The following is a 24,704-nucleotide window of genomic DNA, read 5'->3' on the forward strand; positions in this document are numbered from 1 at the left end:
GCACTAATCGCCATTAGTACCCCACTAACCCCAAAAGTACCTGTACCTGCCACTTGGTTTGCAGATGAAGCAAGCTCAGAATGGCACTTATTTTGGAACTCTGTGGCCACTGTACCACCATCTACCACATAGTCTAAATATTTGACCTCAATACGCCTGAATTTGTTTTTGTTCAAATTTACTCAAAGACCTGCCTCATGTAGTGTTAGTAAAGACGTGTGTTATGTGTTCCACCCAGGTGCAGGAACAGATGACAATGTCATCTAAGTAAGCAGCACTTTAGGTATTGTTGGACCCTAGAAGTTTATCCATCATACGCTGGAAGGCAACAGGCACCCCATGCAATCCAAATGGGAGGACATGATAATGCCAGTGACCATTAGGTGTGCTAATTGCAGTCTTTTCCTTGGCATTCTCTGTTTAAGGAATTTGTCAATACCCTTTGCTCATGTCAGCTGTGGTAAAATAATATGCCTTTACTGGCCACTTGAGGAGCTCAAGTGCCACTGAGTATACTTTAAAGTGGGAGAGTTGATTAAGCCAAAGAAAGTCATTGCAAATGCACCAACTGCCATCCAGCTTTGGGATCAGTACAATAGGACTAGACCAAGGACTAACACTTTCCTCAGTCACTCCTGTATCTAGCATTCATTTGCTCACAAGCTCCTATTCAGCTTTTTTTCCTTCCAAGAGTTGATATGGTCGTTCTCCGACACTGACCCCTGGCATCACAACTTTGTTGTGTGCAACCAGAAAGGTCCAACTGGGTCTCTCATCCACTGTCCACAGGATAGGCAGGATGACTGCTTCCAGCTCCAATCACTGGAGGGAAGACAAATTATAGCTGACACTGAGTTGTCTCCAGAAGGCAAAGAGAGAGCATGGCTGACCAGAGTAGTGATCAGGTTCCCGCTCCTTCGACTACTTCAGCAGATTGATGTGGTAAAACATGGTGAGGAATCTGTCAAAACTGAAATGTCAGAATCATGTGAATGATGAAGAGGAGTAGTCAAGCTGTGAAACTTGGGATTTGTCCTGTCAAGTATGTGGCGTGACCAACAGTTGGAGCAGGTGGTGCATGCACCTCTGAGTAAAGACAGCACTCAAGGTCACTCCACTGAAACTATTGCAATGATGTTCTGTTGCTGAGTTTATCTTCATGCCAGAGTTTTGATGTGAACGCTTTGCCGTAGCTGATGGTTCAGAAATGTGGCAAGTTGAGCAGTAGTGGCCATTTCTGACTTTTGGAGCATGCATATCATTTCAAAGACTTAAATTATATAGCCCACCAATTCATGGGTCAAGTTTGTGTCAGACTAGCAGAGTAATCGGTCAACAGTAATTGTGATGTTAGCTATATATCAAGGCACACAGTGTTGGGCTTTTCCGGCAGTGGTGTGTATGGCAGTGTTCAATTCATGTATACACCTTTGTTCTATTTGAGCACATCTGTGTGTTTCCTATCTTTGGGATGTATACTGCTGTGTCTTTAGTAGGCATGAGAATGAGTTGAAGCCAAATTTCGGTGTCGATGTGAGCTGGACACCCAAATCATAGGTTGCATTGCATGTGTCATGGCATATACTGTCGACTAAAACAAAGACAAGGCTTTGCATGACAGACAGTAAACCCTTACAATTTTCTATATGTACATGATATTACAGATTTATTGACCCAGGGTTTGTTGTTAGGATGGAGCTTTATGCTTTTAGTTGGGATAAGCATGTCCCCACAAAAAGTGATACAGCTGCTGATAACCTTTGAAAGTTCATCTAAATCAGCATTTGCATCCTTAAACAGAATTGAATCTGTAAACTGAAAGCATCTTTGCAGAATTTAAATAGAATCTCCTCTCCAGAGGTTAAATGTCTTTTTGAATATTATTTCTATTTTTAAAGCTGTTTTGTAAATAGGGAGAAAGTAAACAGAACTATGATCTGAGGAGCCTAGTGGGGGGTTGGCCATCGATTTGTAAACTTCCTTGACTGTCCCATAACAAAGATGAAGAGTTTTCAGCTTGCAGTAATCAAGTAACCATCAAAAACCAAGGTTTGGAAGTCATCTATATTCTGTGTAACCTAAGACAGAAAATGCTTGCTTTTCAAAATTGCATTTTTCTGGATTTCTTTGATGCAAAGTCCTTGATCAGATCACTAAGATCCAGTATCCAGTATCAAATCAGATAATTTTCAGTTGTCATCAGATTCAAATGATTCAGTTTTTCCTGTCCTATTGTTGATCTCAGTCTATTGTTCTCTAGCCTGAGGTTGGAGAAAGATCTCTCACCACTTGCACTTCTGGCAGACTATGTTATTTAAAACTTGAAAGCAAGGTCTACATTTGGAAAGATGTTCTATAAGTCTTTTTTTTTAAGACACTGCAAAAGCTCTGGATCGACAATAATGCTTTTAGTGCATTTGAATCTTCTAAACTGAATAATCTGCTAACTACTGCAACACTGTGCCTCAAACAATAAAAGATTCAGAAGGAAAAATAACCATAAACAAAATACAACACAGGTCCACAAACTAGCAGTAATATATATATACACCAATCAGCCACAATATTAAAACCACCTGCCTAATTTTGTGTAGGTCCTCCTTGTGCTGGTGAAACAGCTCTGATCCATTGAAGCATGGAGCCCGCAAGGCCTCTGAAGGTGTAACGTGATATCTGGCACCAATACGTTAGCAGCAGATCCTGTAAGTCCTATAAGTTTCAAGATGGGACCTCCATGGATTGGACTTGTTTTTTCAGTACGTTGCATAGATGCTTAATTGAACTGAGATTTGGGGAATGTAAAGACCATGTCAACACCTTGATCTTTGTCATGTTTCTCAAACCATCCCTGAATGATTTTTGTAGTGTGGCAGGGAGCATTATCCTGCTGATAGAGGCAACAGCCATCAAGGAATACCGTTGCCGTGAAGGGTTGTATGTGGTCTGCAACAATTTCTTATGTGGAGGCAAATGCTGCCATTCACTTCTAATGTATTTAGTTTATTTGACCTCACACTAATTTTGGCATTGCAGACACTTTGCTGAAAAATGTGTCTATTTTAACATGTGTTTTGCACATCACTTTCATGATAAGCATTTTTATCATTTTTAATTGTTAATTTATATAATCTATTTGTAAAACAAACTGCTTTTACTGTCGCACTCCTCTGCTTTTTGGTTAACTGCTGTACTAGCAACAGATTTAAAGCATGTCTCCAGTGCCCTATAATACATTTTGTATGACACCCAGTTTTGTTTTAATTCTCTCTTTTGCTATTATCTCAAGGGGTGCAGAGTGTATCCTATAAGTGATCCTTAATTAATGCTTATCTGACACTTTAAACCTTCTACTTGAGTAGTTTGCCCATGGGTGAATTTTACTTTTACTTTTCATAAAGATAACTGTAGTTTCACTCATATATGGGTATTGATTACTTTATACAACACTGATGTCATAGTGGTCTCTCCAAGGCAGCAGAAGGCAGTATTTTTAAGCAATATTTTACACAGTGTTTTTAAAAGTTACAAACGCAACAATCACTTATACACTTTTTAATGTTGCTGCCTCAGTTTAAAACCATGCAGAAGTGTCAAGGCCATTTAGTCTTTCAGTTACTTTACTCCCAATACACTGAAAATGCAGGGGTCATCCCTTTTAATTCTCAAATAATATAACTCAAAATCAGTGCTCGAGTGCACAAAATAGAAACAAAATAAAACAGCCTACCTGCCATCATGGAAAGGTCTTGCTCTTGAGAGCAGGTCAGTCACAGGAAGCACCGTCCTTTCACCAAAAGAGACACCAATATCAGGAGGCAACAGACCTTTACCGCCCTACGACTGGAAGGGGTTGGGTTATTTTCTCTCAAGGGGTGTCTTTTCACTGCTGCAGAGGAGAACAGAAAATATAAGGGTGTTAGCAATAGCACCCCCTCTTACCTCAGTGGGGTATTACATACCTGTGATGTACTGGAAAGGTGTTCCCCTGACGTGCATGTGTTACGGCAGTTAACTACAAGTTTGTTTTTTCTCTCTTCCATGGTCAGCAATGCCTTTGTCTTTGGATATTCAGACCCAAACTTTGTGGGTTTTTCATTAGAATGTTTTTGTTTTAATATTTGAGAAATTATGCATGTAAACCTTGCATGGTTTTTTGCTCTTTGTTGGCAAGTTATACATGTAACAAACTCAGGGACATGAAAATGGAGTGGTACTAAACAGTTGCTAAAAAGCATCTTCAAACTTACTCTAAGAAAGAACTAGAAGACAGTCTTTGTGCTTGTGAGGAAACGTCTGCTTGATTTGCATTGCTGGGAAGGAACGTTACACTGTGAGCATTCAGTTACACGCCCGTGAATTAGTCAGTTAGCTCCTGGCCAGAGTAGAGATCCAGTTGCTAATTTCCTTATTTGAAAAAGAGTAAACTGACAGTTTTTACAAGTCAAATTTGAAGAGCTACACAAAGCACGCTAAGGCAGAACTCACATGCTGCTCTTCTACCTGTACCACACGCATCTTCAGGTAAGACAGAGCAGATCACAATGTTAAACGCATTGTTCAACTATTGGTGTGTGAAAAGTGGACATCAGCTTATTGGGCATTGAAACAGATTTTGCTTATGATAGGACTTCAACCAGAAAGGCATCAGTGCACCAGTAAGCTATATGTTCTGCTTAGCTAAGGATGAATTAAATAAAAGGGGAGAAAGTCTTAAACATCTCACTTAATGTAATCAACATTTTGTTATCATAATGAATATTTGCAAAAATAAAATAAAAAAGAAACCAAAAGTTATAATAATGTTGAAAATACTTACTTGCAGAGAAAACAAATGAAAAATACATTAGTAGAGTTCTATAATGGTAGATGTTTAAAATTACATTGTTGAACTGACTTTGTGCATAAGGCAGCATGACAGCATATTAATAACTGCTGCTACCATACAGTTTGAGAACCCTGGGTTCAAATTGCAACTTGGACATTGTCTGTAGTTTTATCCTAATACTTTGGTATCTTTCTACATGCCAGATATGTGCAGTATAAGCTGACTAGAATCTCTAAATGTTCTGTGCAAGGCTGAGTTTGCTGAACAGTAGACTGATGTTCAAGGCTCTGAGACTCTGTGGCTGTGAACTGGAAATAGCTGGATTAGAAAATGAATGAATCAATGAAGGGTGTGTATAGAGACACATTATAACAACAACAGAAACCTACCTAAATCCAAGAAATTGGGATTAATATAACACAAAGGAACAAAAGTAATTTCAAAAAGACAGGTAATAATAATAATAATAATTCTTTGTATTTATATAGCGCTTTTCTCACTACTCAAGGCGCTTAGCAATTGCAGGTTAAGGGCCCAACAGAGCAGAGTCCCTTTTTTGGCATTTTACGGGTTCGAACTGGCAACCTTCCGATCGCCAGTGCAGATCCCTAGCCTCAGACTGAAAAAATACTGAAAAATGGGACAGCTTACAAGACATCTACAGTTAACATTTTGCTTTCACTGCTGGGCACCAGAACTAGGAATGCTGACATTCTGAACTATGGACTTGACAACAATTAGTCCTTTCTTTTCAGCATCAGCAGCATTCCTGGAGAGTGCTGAGTACCATTCCTGAATGATTGATTGATTGCAACTGATGACATTGATGTCATTAAGTTAGCAAAACTGTGCTGCTTCTAGTTTGGTCTGTCCACTGATAACATTAGACTCCTGGGGAGTTGAAGATTAACACAGGACTGGCCAAATTTTCTAAATAAATCAAGCCAATCCAATGCTTCTTTCATCCTAAAGCTGACGACAGTCCTAAAGGGATCCTAACAGCTCTCAAGTGGATGTATGTGAGGTTCCTGGTGGGCCTAAGACCTCCTAGTCAGAAGTGTAGACCACAAAATCATGACAGATTATTTTGTATCTGTATAGCAGTTTATTACTTGGGCATGCAGAGCATGCACTTACGAATCACAGATCATAGGCATTGACCATTATCCACATGATGGTTTCTCATACATAACCAAACATGAACTGCTGATTTATGCCAAGTGATATTATCTCATATCCTTGCAATGTCAAATATGACAGACTTAACCTTCCTCTTATGTTAGTTTTCTGTTACTATCTCTTATGTTAACGGGTCGGTTTTGACCCGTGTCTTTAATCAGCCATATTTACCCTCAAAACAATTATTTATCATCCAATTTTTTTCCTTACCTCTTGGTTACTTTGTTACGCTTCCTTGTCCATTAAAAGAATGTTTTTAATATTTTTGCTGTGACCTCATGAGCTTTTACTTTAACAGCATACCTCTCGTTTTCAATTTAAAAAAATGATTAAATGAACCTCAAGAGAATTATTTAAATAAATAAAAGGTTGTTATGTTACCTGACTATTACTGAGGGGTATTAGAACACATCTCTTAAATAAATTTGTTATATACATTTTTTATTATAATATTAATTACAGTAATCCCTCGCCACTTCGCGGTTCACTTTTCGCGGATTCACGACTTCGCGGATTTTATATGTAAGCATATCTAAATATATAACGCAGATTTTTCGCTTCTTCGCGGGTTTCTGCGGACAATTAGTCTTTTTACTTCTGATAGTTGCTTCCTCAGTTGGTTTGCCCAGTTGATTTCATACAAGAGATGCTATTGGCGGATGGCTGAGAAGCTACCCAATCAGAGCACGCAGTTAAGTTCCTGTGTGCTGCTGATTGGCTCAGCGACGCAGTGCTGCATTAACCAGGAAGTCTCATCTCATCTCACTCATTCAACATTAACGTGCTCTTTATACTGCATTCAGGGGATCATCACTTTCATCGTCATCATTTTTACTGCGCAGCATATTCATCACGTCATATATAGCTACGTGTACTTCGCTATACAGTAAGTGTAAACTTATCTACCGATTTCATATTGCTTAGCAGTTGTCCCTGTTATTAATAGAGTAAAGGGTGGGTTGTAAACAATACAGGGAGGGTTTAAAAATGTCCAAATAAACGTTAAATAATTAAATAAATATGGTGTCCCTACTTCGCGGAAATTCAGTTATCGCGGTCGGCCTTGGAACCTATCTCCCGCGATAAGTGAGGGATTACTGTACTATAGTAACATCTATGGTGTTACGGGTCAAATTTGACCCATATATATTTATTTCAAAGAAAAAGGCAAAAAAGTATTTTCAAAAATAACTTTAATATGAATGGAAAGCTAAACAAGTAAATCTCAAAATGTGGATTTGCAAGGTCAAACAAACAACGAACAATCAAGCAAATCAAACCAATAGAAATGAGGCACTAGTTCCAAAAAACGTCTTTGTGTGCAAGAACATGCATGTGCATTTAGATGCATGTGTGGCAAAAAGTGACACTTTTAGTGTGTTCTTTGCAAATCTATTTAGATAGATAGATAGATAGATAGATAGATAGATAGATAGATAGATAGATAGATAGATAGATAGATAGATAGATAGATAGATAGATAGATAGATAGATAGATAGATAGATAGATAGTAGAAGCAGAGTACGTTTGTCTTTCTGTCTTTATTGCTAGGGCAGACCTGACACCTCTTTCTTTTAGAATCAGGTGGCCTCAGTGGGGTTGTGGCTGTGGCTGTGTAGGTTGATGTTGAGGCAGTGCTGGCCGAAGAGGATGCTGGCACTGATGCTCTTTGTGTTGCTGATGGTGTGGAAGGAGTGCTACGTGAGCTCTGCAGCTGTCTGACCAAGGCTGCAGCGGCTGGGTCCCAGGGCACCCGTTCCCTTCGCTCAATGTGTGCCTTGACAAGGGAACTTCCTAACTCCTCAAGAAACATTCTCCGCTTATTTTTTCTGGTTGAGTTCCACCCTAGGTGAATGTGGGTCCGCAACACAAATGCATTGTATGCAGACACATCTAGAATGTTATAAAACACAAATACTGGCCATCTCCTGGTCATTCTCTGGCAAGTGTAGGTGGCTGTCAGCTTGTCCAGGTTGACCACTCCACCTTTGTTTTTATTATAGTCCAAGATAATTATGGGCTTTTTGTCACTTGCTGATGACACAGCTGCGTCTTTGTGAAAAGTGGACATAAGTATCACACTCTGGTGTTTTGTTGGACAATATGAAACAACCGTGGTGGTGTCTGTAAAAGCAAATTTTGAAGAAAGTGGAGCCCTGTCCTTCACTTGCAAAATTTCGGCAGGCAGCTCAGGTTTATTTTTTTTACTGTGCCCACCATGGTAAGTTTCCACCTGAGAAGTTCTTGTCCAAGGTCATAGCTGGTAAAGAAATTGTCACATGTGATATTGTGACCCCGCAGTCCAGTAGTCATATCGAGGACTACACGTTTTCCTTGATTTTTCTCAGGAATGCCACTTGCATGTTTGCCTGTGTAAATCTGCAGATTCCATGCATAGCTGGTTTTTGCATCACAGGCTGCCCAAATTTTTATGCCGTATTTCCCTGGCTTACTAGGCATGTACTGCCGGAAAGGGCATTTTCCACGGAAAGGGACAAAACGTTCATCTACTGTTACCTCTGGCCCTGGGTTGAACATCAGTGGAAGGAGCTGCACCCACCTTTCCCAGACATCCCTGATGGGAGCAAGCTTGTCAGATTTTTCTCTAGTTTCTCTGTTGTCAAATCTAAGGACTCTTGATATCATTCGAAATGACTGAAGTGACATTGTTGCCCGGAAAATATTTCTGCCTGTCGACGCATCCCAGAGACTATCAGTGGCCTCATTGCTGGATTTGTAAACACCAGCAAGAAGAAGAACACCAATATAAGCATCCAGGTATTCCTCATCAATGTCATTCCACATGTCGCCATGAACCTTTTTTCCTTCAAGGTTTGTCATAGCAATCATGACTTTCTTTAGTGACAATGGCATAAACAGATCAAAACATGTCTTAATGTCACTTACTCTCGTCACAGCAAACCTTGTGATTCCAGGGGTCATTTTGATGACATTTGCAGCAGCTGCCCTGCCATGTAAGTCAGGAGGTACTGAGCTCCAACAGATGTTACCACTTTTGGATTTGAACGTTTCAGCAGGAGTGAGTGCAGCTTCAGCATCGGTGACCTCCTCATCAGACTCATCAGATGTGTCTGTGCCTTCTGGTAGATACTCTACAATGTCTTCCTCCTCGGAAACCTGCTTATCTGTATCACTATGCTGTTCTGTGTCCTCTGCCTCATTTTCAGAAAAGATATGATCCAGAGCTTGGCTTACTGTAAATCTTCTTCTCATTTTTGACTGCTGCAAACAGGAGATGTGTACTCTGCAAGTCACCAGCGCTAAACTAAATTTGTCTTATGCAAGCCTTACATGTCTGAACAGGTCTGTCTTTGTTTGTTTGTTTTGTTTGTTCAGGTAAGGAGACACACAGGCAAAGAGAGAAGCCCCTCAAAGTGTGTTTAGGATTTTTGTTTTGACCCTAACTATTGTTTTATAACCTTAAATTATAACTGGGTCAAAACTGACCCTACCAACACAAAGGTAATAATTTTCACCAGAGCATTTTATAATTTAGTACAATTTTTTTTTTTGTTTTATTTTAATTAAATACAGATTCCTGACAAAGTCAAAAAGCCTTGATGCAATAAACAAAATTAGGTAGTAGTTTTATGCATTTAAAAAGTAAAACGGGTCGGTGCTGACCCTAACACAAGAGGAAGTTGAAGAAGTGCTGCTGTTAGTAGAACATTATAAGAATTATCCCCAGCCCTTCCACATCAGATGACCATATTTTGCACAACTTTTAAAGGGAACATTCCAGACATAGCAACAATTCCAGAGTTAACCAGATTAATTGTTATAAATGATTAATAATATAGCAGCTAACTTAAAGTTTACAAAGTTTTGATTCTTTTTTTAACCATCCCTGTCACTGTGATGTTAGCTAAGCTGTCATTTCCAATGTTCGATATAGTTAAAATATGACTTGTACAGCATCATGGGTCATGTGAGAGAGTTAGGACTAGCAAGTCTTTCAGTTGACAACACCCAAAGCACAAAGTTGGACATGAAAGGAATAAAAGATCAGTTGGATGAGTTTTAAGCTATTTTCATATTCATTTAATATTATACTAATGTTAATGGGCAGCTATGCCAATTTAGTGGTATGTGCCAGTTACTAACAGGCTACTGTGTCAGTTGTTCGGGGCCAGAGCAACTTCTGGTTAATTTAATATTATAGGTACTTGCACCTGATGCTTAGTTGATGACCTGTGTTCCAAAAAAGACTCTAAACACTAACAATGAAGCTTAAAGAAGGTCTAACCATTAGTCTAGCCCAGGGGTAGGCAACGTCGGTCCTGGAGTGCCACAGTATGTGCAGGTTTTTGTTCCAACCCAGTTCCTTAACGAGAACTCAATTATTGCTGATGAAGCACATATTGCTTAAGTGACATTTTAATGCTTCATTTGAGTGGTCTCGCTTGTTAAGGTTCTCCAACCTTAATTGCTTATTTCAATCTTAAACTGCTGCATTCAGTGTTTTAATTGCTCCTTATTAGCAATAAGATGTAAAACAGGGGTAGGCAATGTCGGTCCTGGTGAGCCGCAGTGGCTACAGGTTTTCATTCCAACCCAATTGCTTAATTAGAAACCAATCATTGCCCATCTCAGACCTTATTTAATTTTATGGCTTGTTAGTCTGTGCAATGTAAGGCTTTTATATCGTAGATTTTTTTCCTTTCCAAGGATATCATCCAAATGATTTGAAGCCTAAAACAGATCATTTTCAGTCTGTCACATTTTTCTATTAAGTGTTTTATTAAATCAAACCGTGCATGATGAACACACACAGATGTAATTGGAAAAAAGCTAGCTGGAGAACTGCTGGCTGCTTTGTCTTTTACATCTTATTGCTAATAAGGAGCAATTAAAACACTGAATGCAGCAGTTTAAGATTGAAATAAGCAATTAAGGTTGGAGAACCTTAACAAGCGAGACCACTAAAATGAAGCATTAAAATGTCACTTAAGCAATATGTGCTTCATCAGCAATAATTGAGTTCTCGTTAAGGAACTGGGTTGGAACAAAAACCTGCACATACTGTGGCACTCCAGGACCGACGTTGCCTACCCCTGGTCTAGCCTACTCGCGAATGAGTTTGTGATGGCTATGAAGTACACTTGGTAGTACTTCAAATAATACAAGAGACTAAAACGTCCACAGATGTCATTAATATGCAAACACTCATTCAAACAGGCTGTGTAGCTGGGCTGTCTAGTACGTCTTTTATGTTTTCCACTATTGAATAATGATAATGACTCTATAAGGATATTGTGTTTCTGTGTCATGTCTTGTTAGACTCACTAGTTTGAGTCAAAGATCAAGGAACTGGTTGCAAAGCTTTGCATGCATGGCCCAGGAGCGAGTTATTACAACCATGTCTCTGCAAATATTGTTTGACTTTCTGACACTGTTGATGAATGCCTGATAGTCCATATGAGAATAATTATTACTTATAATGCAGTTACTTGTATGGAGAGATTTTTGGTGCGCTATTGTAAAACAAAATTCAATTAACAAATATTTGAAAAAGAAATTTCAATTTATAGAAAAAAATCCATACTTTTTCTCCCAAGTACATTTTGCTAGAATCCTTACAACCTCCTGATACTTTGCTGTCTCAGAAAAGCTCTCCAGAAATGTCAAGGGACAACGAATTAGCTCTGTCTTCACACCTGAGAAAATTTCGCAGCCAAACTTGCCCGGCCAGGACGCCTCCACACCAGAAGGACCGGGGGGAGCAAACGTGGCCAAAACATTACCTTCCCCGGGACCCTAGATGGCAACCCCCCTGGGTTGCAACGGTGCTTTGGACTTTTGGGAGTTGGAGTTTGGTGCAGCCCTGTTGGGATCTGCAGGCGCCACCAGTGGGTTCTGCAGTAGGAGCTGCTGAGCTCTTATAGACATTTCTTCCACCACACCCAGAAGTGCTGCTGGAAATAAATCATGAAGCACCTGGAGCACTTCTGGGTGTGTTATAAAAGGAGCCAGCAGCCACCACTTCGGGAGCCAGAGTCGGGAGGAGGGAGACAAAGCTTGCCGGAGAGGAGTGGAGGAGAAAAGAAGAAGAAAAAGTATTGTGGTGATTGTGTTTAGTATTTATTGGGACTGTGTTGTGCCTGTGGGAATGGGGAAGGTGTTGCACACAGCAGCAGAAATATAAAAAACAAGGACAAATAATACAGTCAATCAATCAATAACTAACCAGAATAAATAAATAGAATACAGGGAATTATATACAATCACTGTTAAAATAAACTATCTTCTCCCTCTTATTTCCTCCATTCTAAATCAAGTAATAGGATCCAATGTTCACCAAGCCTGATTTAACAGGTGCATAAGCCTAATTCAGAGAAAAGAATAGGATGAATGGAAAACTGCTTTTAACACATCCAGCAGACATTACGAATACAGGGTCATGTCCTATGAATGTTTTTCACTCCTTCATCAATGTCTTTTCTGAGATGCATTTCTACTAAAGATTTGCTGTCTCATGTGAATCATGTAAATGAGGTTCTGCATCAATTAAGAATGAACAATCTGTTTGTAAAGTTAGAAAAAAAACAACATCCATGATAACCAAAGCAGCAGTGGAAACAATCTAAAATTTAATTACAAACTCTAAACAAAGCACAGACATTTAATTGTAATACAAAAATATGAATAGAGTAACTAAATATAAATACACCCCCCCCCCCCCCCCCAGAAAAGGAGCAAAAATGATCAAAATAATTGTTTTCATAACAACAGAAATTTGTAATTCACATCACACACAAAAACTTAGTAGGCATACTAGTTGGTTCCAGGATGCTGGGTTTGTAAGCCGTTTGCTGTGGCTGAGCTGAGATATTTTACTGTAAAGTGCTTTTGCACCAACATTGATGCAAATTTTAGGATACTATTATTTGGTGGAAATTTAGTAAATCACATAATTTATGAAAGATGTTAAAAAATGCGCACTGTTCCAGCTTTTGGCAGCCACTACTCCCATAACTTGCATATCCACAAGGCTAAAGAACTTTACCACATCAAAAATGCATAAGGGACATGCCAGGTAGAAACAAGCAGCCACATACTGTATGCAGTTGTTATGTAATTAGACTTAACTAAAATTTCATGAAGTCTCTGGTCTGAAATGCTACTGTAAATGTCCACTAAGCATAACTTTTCCTTTTTATGTTTCTATATCAGTCTTTTTTGTATACTTTATACTTATTTCCTAGAATCATGTCATTTAAGGGATTAAATGGGTGTGTAGAGTATAAGTTCGTCTGGTTTTGTATTTCTTAATGTATTTCACATCAAAGATCAATGGAAAAGAAAATTAGATAATAATGAAGAAAAAAACTGTATGCCTATAACTGTTGATAACTGCTGATAACAATCCTAAGTTAACCGAAAACAAAAAGACAACCTGATAGTTGTGAATTCATTTATTATTGAACCTTACATACTTTCTGTAATATACTATCAGTGTAAGTTTATTTCACATAGACATTGAAATTATAGTAGGTGAGAACAGTATTCTGCATCCGTATAAGAATATGCTCTTTTCTATTTAGAATAGCTGTGCTATCTGTCTAAGATGGAAGGATTTCAAAGAAATCAAAGTAGACCTCAGCGTTAACATTTGCAGTGCACCATCTATTAGAATGTATTTCGTAATTATGTAGTAGTAAAATGCATTGCATTTGTCATTGTAAATAATGTTGAATTAGTGATGTACCATCATGTTAGACCCCAGTGTAATTAACAGACTTGTCACACTCTGTGGTGGGTTTGCTGGCTCTTCCTTTGTCCACTGATTTTTTTTTTCTTTCAAAATACTTCAGGTTCCACATATATCCCAAATATACGTTTCAGTTACAGATTAAAATTGTTGTCACTTTTCTACTGTTTCTTAATAAACATTTTAATTCTCCTATTAGGTTCTTGAACATGAAGATTTCAAAACCTCCCTTTATTTTAATCACATAAAATTTATTTAACATAGTTAAATAATTTTTTAATTTTTTTTTGCCATTTTGTTTATAGAGGACATCACTATTTTTGATTGTAATGATGTTGTTAGGTGATTGACATAGAAGCAGAAGTGGCTTCAGAGGTGTTCTAGCTGTCAATCAACTGGTCTGTAGACGGAGGAAGAGAGAAAAGCATTAGGACACAGCACCAACCCCTGCAGTCACTAGAGCCCTTCAGCTGTACCCTAAGCACTTGCATGTGACAGTAGGCCATATGCACTTCCTAGAATGGGTGGACACAGTGGTCCAGTGCAAGCACTGCAGTGAAGAGACCAAGCTTTGCATCCTGGGTCAACACTGAGTGGAGTTTGCATGTTCTCTCTGTGGCTGCGTGGGTTTCCTCCCACTGTCAAAAAGACATGCATGTTAGGTGAAATGACAAAGCTAAATTGGCCCTAGTTGGTGTGTGGGTGTGTTTTAGCCCTGTGATGGACTGGTGGCCTATCGAGGGGTTGTTCTTGCCTTGCGCCATTTGTGCTAGCTGGCATAGGTTCCAAGCGCAACCCTGGTGTGGATTAAGTGGGCTAGAAATTGTCATGATATGTACTCCCTATTCATCTTTTACTGTGTTTACTGTGATATTGCAAAAACATTAGCGTGTGTTTACTTAGTTAGTGATCCTGGTAAACTGATTTCAGTAGTGTGAATTTTTAAATGTGATTGTGGGTTTTTGTGACTTCCTGGTTGCAAATCTTTGCCTGTTCTTTGGATCACATGTCTTCTTCTGGTCCTATACTAAATATTTTTCTGTCAACCTTTCTGTGACAAAAATGTGTGTATTAAATTAACAGCAAGTTCTAATATGACTCATTATAAGGATTATGGATGTGCCCGTGATAAACTGGTGACCTGTAGAGAGTGTGACGCTTCATATTCCAATGGCCCTGCAGTCAAAGCAAGTTCACAGGATACACAAATGGAGGCTGAAGACTGTGAATGCTGTGTCTTCTTTCTTTTAGAGATTTATCACTAGTAGAGCATTAACCACTTATAATAGATATTGTCACAAGGTCATTAATAATTAATTGAATGCTGTCAAGAGCCATGAAACTAATTGGAAGCCATTGGAGAGTTACTGATGTTCCCTTGTCATTTGATGTTAGTCCTGTCCTGCCAGCTTCTCAGAGAGCATGTCACTGAAGAAGTTTAAATTCCATCCATCCATTGTCTCCCGCTTATCCAAGGTCAGGTCGCGGGGGCAGCAGCTTGAGCAGAGATGCCCAGACTTCCCTCTCCCCGGCCACTTCTTCTAGCTCTTCCGGGAGAATCCCAAGGAGTTCCCAGGCCAGTCGAGAGACATAGTCCCTCCAGCGTGTCCTGGGTCTTCCCCGGGGCCTCCTCCCGGTTAGACGTGCCCGGAACACCTCACCAGGGAGGCGTCCAGGAGGCATCCTGATCAGATGCCCGAGCCACCTCATCTGACTCCTCTCGATGTGGAGGAGCAGCGGCTCTACTCTGAGCCCCTCTCGGATGACTGAGCTTTTCACCCTATCTTTAAGGGAAAGCCCAGACACCCTGTGGAGGAAACTCATTTCAGCCGCTTGTATTCGCGATCTCGTTCTTTCGGTCACTACCCATAGCTCATGACCATAGGTGAGGGTAGGAACATAGATCGACTGGTAAATTGAGAGCTTCGCCTTGCGGCTCAGCTCCTTTTTCACCATGACAGACCGATGCAGCGTCCGCATTACTGCGGATGCCGCACCGATCCGCCTGTCGATCTCACGCTCCATTCTTCCCTCACTCGTGAACAAGACCCCGAGATACTTGAACTCCTCCACTTGGGGCAGGATCTCGCTACCAACCCTGAGAGGGCACTCCACCCTTTTCCGGCTGAGGACCATGGTCTCGGATTTGGAGGTGCTGATTCTCATCCCAGCCGCTTCACACTCGGCTGCGAACCGATCCAGAGAGAGCTGAAGATCACGGCCTGATAAAGCAAACAGGACAACATCATCTGCAAAAAGCAGTGACCCAGTCCTGAGCCCACCAAACCGGACCCCCTCAACACCCTGGCTGCGCCTAGAAATTCTGTCCATAAAAGTTATGAACAGAATCGGTGACAAAGGGCAGCCCTGGCGGAGTCCAACTCTCACTGGAAACGGGTTCGACTTACTGCCGGCAATGCGGACCAAGCTCTGGCACCGATCGTACAGGGACTGAACAGCCCTTATCAGGGGGGCCGGTACCCCATACTCTCGGAGTACCCCCCACAGGATTCCCCGAGGGACATGGTCGAATGCCTTTTCCAAGTCCACAAAACACATGTAGACTGGTTGGGCAAACTCCCATGCACCCTCCAGGACCCTGCTAAGGGTATAGAGCTGGTCCACTGTTCCGCGACCAGGACGAAAACCGCACTGTTCCTCCTGAATCCGAGGCTCGACTATCCGACGGACCCTCCTCTCCAGGACCCCTGAATAGACTTTTCCAGGGAGGCTGAGGAGTGTGATCCCTCTAGTTGGAACACACCCTCCGATCCCCCTTCTTAAAGAGGGGGACCACCACCCCGGTCTGCCAATCCAGAGGCACTGTCCCTGATGTCCATGCGATGTTGCAGAGGCGTGTCAGCCAAGACAGTCCTACAACATCCAGAGCCTTGAGGAACTCCGGGCATATCTCATCCACCCCCGGGGCCCTGCCACCAAGGAGTTTTTTGACCACCTCGGTGACCTCAGTCCCAGATATGGGGGAGCCCACCTCTGAGTCCCCAGGCTCTGCTTCCTCATTGGAAGGCATGTTAATGGGATTGAGGAGGTCTTCGAAGTATTCCCCCCACCGACCCACAACATCCCGAGTCGAGGTCAGCAGCGCACCATCCCCACCATATACAGTGTTGACACTGCACTGCTTCCCCTTCCTGAGACGCCGGATGGTGGACCAGAATCCCCTCGAAGCCATCCGAAAGTCGTTCTCCATGGCCTCCCCAAACTCCTCCCACGCCCGAGTTTTTGCCTCAGCAACCACCAAAGCCGCATTCCGCTTGGCCTGCCGGTACCTGTCAGCTGCCTCCGGGGTCCCACAGGACAAAAGGGTCGTGTAGGACTCCTTCTTCAGCTTGACGGCATCCTTCACCGCCGGTGTCCACCAACGGGTTCGGGGATTGCCGCCACGACAAGCACCGACCACCTTACGGCCACAGCTCCGGTCAGCTGCCTCAACAATAGAGGCACGGAACATGGCCCATTCGGACTCAATGTCCCCCACCTCCCTCGGGATGTGGTTGAAGTTCTGCCGGAGGTGGGAGTTGAAGCTACTTCTGACAGGGGGCTCTGCCAGACGTTCCCAGCAGACCCTCACAACACGTTTGGGCCTACCACGCCTGACCGGCATCCTCCCCCACCATCGAAGCCAACTCACCACCAGGTGGTGATCAGTTGACAGCTCCGCCCCTCTCTTCACCCGAGTGTCCAAGACATGTGGCCGCAAGTCCGACGACACGACCACAAAGTCGATCATCGAACTGAGGCCTAGGGTGTCCTGGTGCCAAGTGCACATATGAACACCCCTATGCTTGAACATGGTGTTCATTATGGACAATCCGTGACGAGCACAGAAGTCCAATAACAAAACACCGCTCGGGTTCAGATCAGGGGGACCATTCCTCCCAATCACGCCCTTCCAGGTCTCACTGTCATTGCCCACGTGAGCACTGAAGTCTCCCAGCAGAACGAGGGAGTCTCCAGAAGGTATGCCCTCTAGCACTCCCTCCAGGGACTCCAAAAAGGGTGGGTACTCCGAGCTGCTGTTCGGTGCATACGCACAAACAACAGTTAGGACCCGTCCCCCCACCTGAAGGCGAAGGGAGGCTACCCTCTCGTCCACCGGGGTAAACCCCAATGTACAGGCTCCAAGTTGGGGGGCAATAAGTATACCCACACCTGCTCGGCACCTCTCACCGGGGGCAACTCCAGAGTGGTACAGAGTCCAGCCCCTCTCAAGGAGATTGGTTCCAGAGTCCAAGCTGTGCGTCGAGGTGAGTCCGACTATATCTAGCCGGAACCTCTCAACTTCGCGCACTAGCTCAGGCTCCTTCCCCTTCAGAGAGGTGACATTCCACGTCCCAAGAGCCAGCTTCTGTAGCCGAGGATCGGACCGCCAAGGACCTCCTTGGCCCCTCCCATAGGTAAACTAAAAGTGAAGGTGACAGGACAAATCAAGGTAACTCAGGGTGTTTGAAGAACATATTTTATGGAAATATTTCATGTAGGAAAGAGGATGTAGGTAACTGCTTGAAAAAGAAAAAATAACATTCCAACCACTTTAAAATCTGTGTATCTGACGGATATTGCAGAATAATAAATAAAATGTATTTAGTAGTGGTGGTGAAGGACGATTAGAATATACTGTAGGAGTCATTCATAATGTGAAGAAAAGCTGTGTGCTTTGTACTGAGCACTGTGGTGAAGATGGAAAACTGGCCTGAGAAAACCTCAAGAGAAGCTTAACAAATACAAGAGAGGACGGAATGGAATGTGCATAAGAGCGTCACCACAATATGCACTGCAGTGTACCTGATTTGACTGATCAGGATTAGAACGTTTTGAAATATATCCCAAAATGAAGAAGCACAACAAAAAAGGAAGAGCCAAATATGGACACAGACATTAAGATTCAGGGTCAGTATTTGTAATGCCTATGCACTTTCATTTTATGCTGAACTGCAAATCAAATATGCTGTTTTTAACCCCTAATAGGTCTTCAATATCCGTCTGTATTAACTTTAGAACAACATCATTGCTAAATACTTCAGGCAACCTAAAGTTTTATTCACTATTGTGCAATAATTTCACTTAGGAGAATTTCATTTATTTAATTTCATGTATATTCTTGTGCTTTTGAGCAATACTCCCTAAAGCTGGACGATATTTTTATATCAACTATGATCCCAGAACTGACTACAATTGCCACTATTATAAAAATGTAAGCAGTTTCCTCTGCATTTACCAGCAGCTCTTTCATGAATCTGCTGTGTGAGAATGAGTCTTCATCCCTGATTTAAATTATAAGATAAATGAAGGCTCACTTTTGAACAAACTCTGCTGGATGACTGATTTCTGAAACGTTCCCTCCCTGTGGAAGTTTAATTTGCTCTATGAATTAAAAAAGTCAAAGGAGCTGGGAAAATCTTAATCTGAGAACAGCCAGTAAACCAGGAGAACAGGCAGAACCAAAATCAGAGTTCAGTTGTGGTTATGAGTTACATAACAAACTGCATAGTGTATCCTGCCATAGACAAAGTTTGCCACATTTTCTTTAACCTGGCCTTCATTAGTGTACAAAATGCATTTCTTCAAATGAATATACAATAATGACATGTGTGGAACATTTTTAAACTGAATTGTTTAAAACAGTAAAGCATACTGCAGTGGGTAGTGAAGTTGGCAAGAATATTACTGGCACCCAGCTGCCTTAGTGAGAAAAGCGCTATATAAATGTAAAGAAATATTATTAAATGTTTGTCTGTTGAGGGTTGCTTGTCTGTCGGCAAGGCAACCGCAGGTTTGCAGCTCCACAGAAACAACTACAAGCTGACTGCTGCCATGCGCAAAGCGCCGGTTGCCTATTGGGTGATGCAGGGAACATTATAACTTGGCCACTGACCTGGCCTGGATGCTGCATGTTTGCTGTGTTTGTGTATAGTAGAATGGCAGATCACACTACAATAAATAATCTTGCTGCTCCTGTTTCAAGTTGAATGAAGCTGGTTTTGCTAAAGTACAGAGACTCAGCCTCATCTTTGGGTTGCAAGACACTGACTCACAAGTTACATGGTACCAGGAGTGCGGTTCTTGCACCAATGGAACTCCAAGAGACATGAAACATCCCGATACCGGTGAAGCAAAATGAGGCTCCTGCAGGTGCTCCTGTCTTCATGCTCCTCCGGGATGTGTAGGTGAAGATGGCTCCCTCGGATGTTTCCTATTCTGCTTCAAACACACAGCAACATTGATGCACTTGAACAGGGAAGCCTGAGCAGTTATTGTGGCCCTGGTTTTTAACAGGGGAGGCCCTACAGGTCGTGCTATACCTCTCTCCCGAAAGGCTCGATGATTATGACTTCCTGAAGTAACTGTTCCTCCTCTGCACAGCTATGAGCCCAGTGGTCAAGGGGCATCAGTTTCGTCTGTATCACATTGACCCAGATCACCCTATACAAGGACCGATCCAGTACTTAGTGGACCTGATTCAAAGCTGGGTCCGCGGGGACACTTTCAAGCACTTTGTGGAGAAGCTCACTATTGACACAGTCCTTTCAGGGATAGATGAGGACCTTTGTGATGAGATGCACTGGAATGGTATCCACTTGCAGTTAGACCTGATCTGAAGACTGGAGGGCACACAAGCCACTTGGAAACAAAGGGGCTACCTGGGTTTGGACTCGACTTCAATCCAACCAGCACAGGTTCCTCGGTTCGTCTGTGCTATGGTTGATACATGTCATTGCAGGAACACCACAGTGTGGACTGAACGCAGCTGCTTTCGCTATGATCATCCAGGACATCTGGCTCAGGAGTGTCACCTCCCACCTGCACAAACCATGGCTATCGGTCTGGCCCAGGTATGTATCCCCCAAGATGTTAAGGGAGGACAATTGTAAGGTCTCTATTACATTGTCCAGAAGTGAATTCCCAGCACTGTTGGACTCTGGTAGCAACCTCTGCGTAGTCTGCAATGACTTGCTCTGACAGACCCCTTAGAAGACCGCAGACCAGGTGAACATTCGCTGTGTCTATGGGGACGTTAAAACATACTAGACTATATTACTCCCTCTGAAATTTAAAGGGAAGAACTTTAAGGTTTTGGACTGCCATATCAGACACTTCACCCTGGCCTATTTTAATAGGAAAGAAGAATGCACTTTTCCCATGGGTCTTGGCCACCTGCAGAGTACCTCATTCTGCAGCAAATAGGGAGGGGCTCACCTCTGACAACGTCAGTCAAGGAGCTGGGTTTGAACCAGTGAGGTGGGAGACAAATCCTCAAGTGAGGACCTGGGAGAGCTGGTGGACTTTATTACCCCATCACTCGCGCCAACAACTCCCCAGACCGAATGCCCGCTAAGGACCCCAAAGAAGTTGCAGTGGGGAGAGAGGAAGCAGAATCTGCCACTCAGACAGAATTTGCCCGTCTGCAGCGAGCTGACAGCAACTTAGATTGTGCATTCAAATAAGCCCATGTCACAAATAACTCTTACTATATGAAGAAGGAGGACCTGAACTTTAAAACACCACACTTTTTAATTGAGGATGGTTTCTTGTATCGGGTGATTTCTGATTGCATGGGGGATGGGTGGATCGAGCATTTGGTGGTGCCAAGCAGGCATAGGGAGACAGTTTTAAAAATTGCTCACACCCATGTTTTGGGAGGGTTATCTTGGCATGGAGAAGACAAGGGAACACATTTTGAAATGCTTTTATTGGCTGAATATGGGCGGGGATGTGAAGCAGTTTTGCAGGACATGTCCCAACTGCCAGATTGTTGTCCCTCATAGACCCACTAGGGCTCCCCTCTCCTATTTTGGATGTTCCCTTTGAGAGAGTTGGGCTAGTTATTGTGGGCCCACTCCTCAAGAGTAAAATGGTTTTCAGTATATGCTTGTGTTGGTTAACTATGCGAGAAGATACCATGAGATGGTCGCTCTACGGAGGGCGAATGCACAGACTGCCACTAAAGCTCTCTCAGAAATGTTCATACATATTGATATCCTGTGTGAGATTTTAACTAACCAGGGTATGCTGTTCATCTCTCATGTCATGAAGTAACTGTGGTTGAGCCCTGCAATTGAGCAGCACTATTTATCATCTGCAGACGAATGGCCTGACTGAACAGTTTAATAAAATGTTGAAACAGATGATACGTTGGGTTGCCCATGACGACCTGACCTCCTGGGATACAGTGTTACTTTTTCTCCTGTTTGCTGTTCGGGACTTCCCCCCCCAAGCATCCCCCAGGTTGAGTCCATTTAAACTGCTCTTCAGCCAGCAACCACGCAGGGTGTTAGACATTTTTCAGGAGGATTGGAGGGGGGTTTGCGAGGGACCTCGTGGGGGGAGATTTGTCGATTGAGTTGTTTCGCTCCAAGAACGAATCTCAAAATTGTCGTCTATTGCAATGAAACATATGAAGCGCGAACAGGAGAGACAAAAAACATAATTATGACAAGAAAAGCAAACTCCGCAAGTTTAAGAAGGTGGATCAGGTGCTGGTGTTTATCTCTTCGGACCCACATACATATCAGGAGAATTGGCTTGGCCCAGCAGTAGTGGAAGAGTGCATTAGATCAGTGAATTATAAAATCGGCAGAAGCCCATGCAGGTTTTGTATATTAATCTGAGGAAAGAGTGGCATGTGGAGGTGAAACAAATGCTAAAATTGGAGGTTATCTGCAAAAGCAAAAGCAAGTGGCGGAGCACAATTGTTCTGCTCTCAAAACTGGACGGCTTGGTCCAGTTTTATATAGATTTCTGGCTCTTGAACAAGATTTCCAAGTTTATTGTGCATCTGATGCCGCATTTAGATGACTTATTGAAGAAACTAAGGCAAGCCTCATATATCTCCACTCTTGATCTCATGAAAGGGTACTTACCGGCAGGTGTCCCTGGAGGAATTCAGTTGCGAGAAAACCTCATTCGCCACCCCAGATTGGTTTTTCGAGTTCACCAGGCTCCCTTTCGGTCTCCATGGGGTTCCATTGACTTTTCACCGAATGATGGACCATATCCTGTGTCTCCATTCTGCATACACGGGAGCATATCTCGAAAATGTGGTAATTTTCAGGAACAACCAGAGATCTCACCTCCACCACCTGCAGGTGGTGCTTGACATCCTGAGGCTGGCAGGGTTGAGGGTTAACCCTAAGAAGTGCAGGTTGGGTATGTCGGAAACCCATCATTGGGATATTCCATGGGGAAGGGTCTGCTCAAGCTTCAAATGAACAAGGTGGGGGAGGTGCTTGCGTATCCATGTCCTGAAATGCAGAGGCAGGTTCGTGTCTTCCTTGGGCTCGCGGGCTACTACAGGAGATTCATTCCCAATTTTGTGCATCGGGCCATCCCCCTAACTGACATGACAAAGGGCAAAAAGAACTGTAGAATTGTCTGGATCAATTCCTGTTACAGAGCCTTCTCAGACATAAAAGCTGCTTTATCATCATTCCTGGTTCTGCGGGTAATAACAAATTTTGAACCAACACAAATGAATGTATTGAAAAACAATGTTTATTCAGTGTTTTCCTTTTAAATGTCATCACATCTGCATAAAAAACAATAAAAATGCTATAACTAAATAGAATCTGATGTAGTAGCAATACTTTTTTTCCATTTTAGAAATGGAAAAATAAACATTTTGGTCATATCTGACCTAGGCACATCTCAAAATGTGTAAAAACAAAATAGTGCACAGTATTAGCAATAACATTTGCTTCCCTTTTGAAATAAAATAAATATTTTGTTCAGATATGACTCATGCACATCACAAAGTGCATAAAATCAAATCAAATACACAATATTAATAATAACAATTGTTTATCTTTTGAAATAAAATAAATATTTGGTTATATATGGCTCAGGCATATCACAAAGTGCATTTAGCAGAATAAAAAAGTACTATCAATGCTATGAAAGCTATCACTGCACAAACCCACAGCAAGTGATAACAATAGCTAACACACATGAATATAACGTCTACTGCACACTGAGGGAACATAGGTTAATTTTAAATCAGCCCATGTGTGTGATTAGCAGTGCCCTTTTTGTAAACAAAAAGGTGGCAGCATTCATACGTTGCATTTGGATCAAGTTTGAGGGACTGTGAAAGTATATAAAGGCTGAGAGTCCAAGCGCTACATATTTTGTTGATTTGGTGAACAAACATAATGTTTAAAATTTGAAACTGAGAACTTGCCAAGTATAATGACAATTATTCAGATTTATATAGCACTTTACTCATAACACTATGCAAATTCTCACAGGGAGGAACCTGGACATGAACCCAACATCTCCTGATTGCTAGGCAGCAGAACTATCATTACGCCACCTGCATAGACATAATGTGTTTGCTTGAAAATTTAAAATTACAAACATAGATTTTCCAGAATCAAAAAATATTAACTGCACGATAGTAACGAGCTCTACATTCTACAAAAAAGTTACATAGTTCCGTAAAGCAATGAGTAAATTCATTTGATTGAGTTTTAAAGAATTCCAAACTTTTTGAATGTTTTTATCAAATGCATTCTTTCTAATTTGTTCTTTGCTCTGAGTATCAATGGCTCCTCATTGTCTTCCTAAAAGTCATGAATCCGCATGATCGAAGCGTGTGAGTGAAGGGCCAACCAATCGTATGAAGAGAAGTGCGGAACCAGTGCTTGCCAGTAACGATTCTCTAATTGGAGTAACAATTAATCTGCAAAAGTCCACACTCACACTCACTTGATGAAACTGGAATATAACTAAGATTAATTATAGAATCATTTAATATGCAGTCGAAGCCAAGACCAGGCCAAAAAAACAAAAAAATCACTGTATCAAAAATATACCACAACCATTTCCAGACTCATAACAATGCGCTGCTGAATGTTACTAGACTACACGGAGTGTTATATTCATAGCCTGTACTACTGGAGGAATTTATGTAGGAATTTCTGAAAGTTCACGAAATATGATTTTCTCGC

The 24,704-nt window shown here is 41.9% G+C and overlaps 1 protein-coding gene across 1 annotated transcript in view; it reads left to right on the forward strand.

Annotated features, from left to right (window-relative positions):
- Positions 1-24,704, forward strand: part of slc28a1 (solute carrier family 28 member 1) — a 211,693-nt gene that overhangs the window by 41,054 nt on the left and 145,935 nt on the right. The window lies entirely within an intron of this gene.

The sequence above is a fragment of the Erpetoichthys calabaricus genome, chromosome 17 (genome assembly GCF_900747795.2).
Source record: "Erpetoichthys calabaricus chromosome 17, fErpCal1.3, whole genome shotgun sequence".
NCBI classification, from domain to species: Eukaryota; Metazoa; Chordata; class Cladistia; order Polypteriformes; family Polypteridae; genus Erpetoichthys; species Erpetoichthys calabaricus.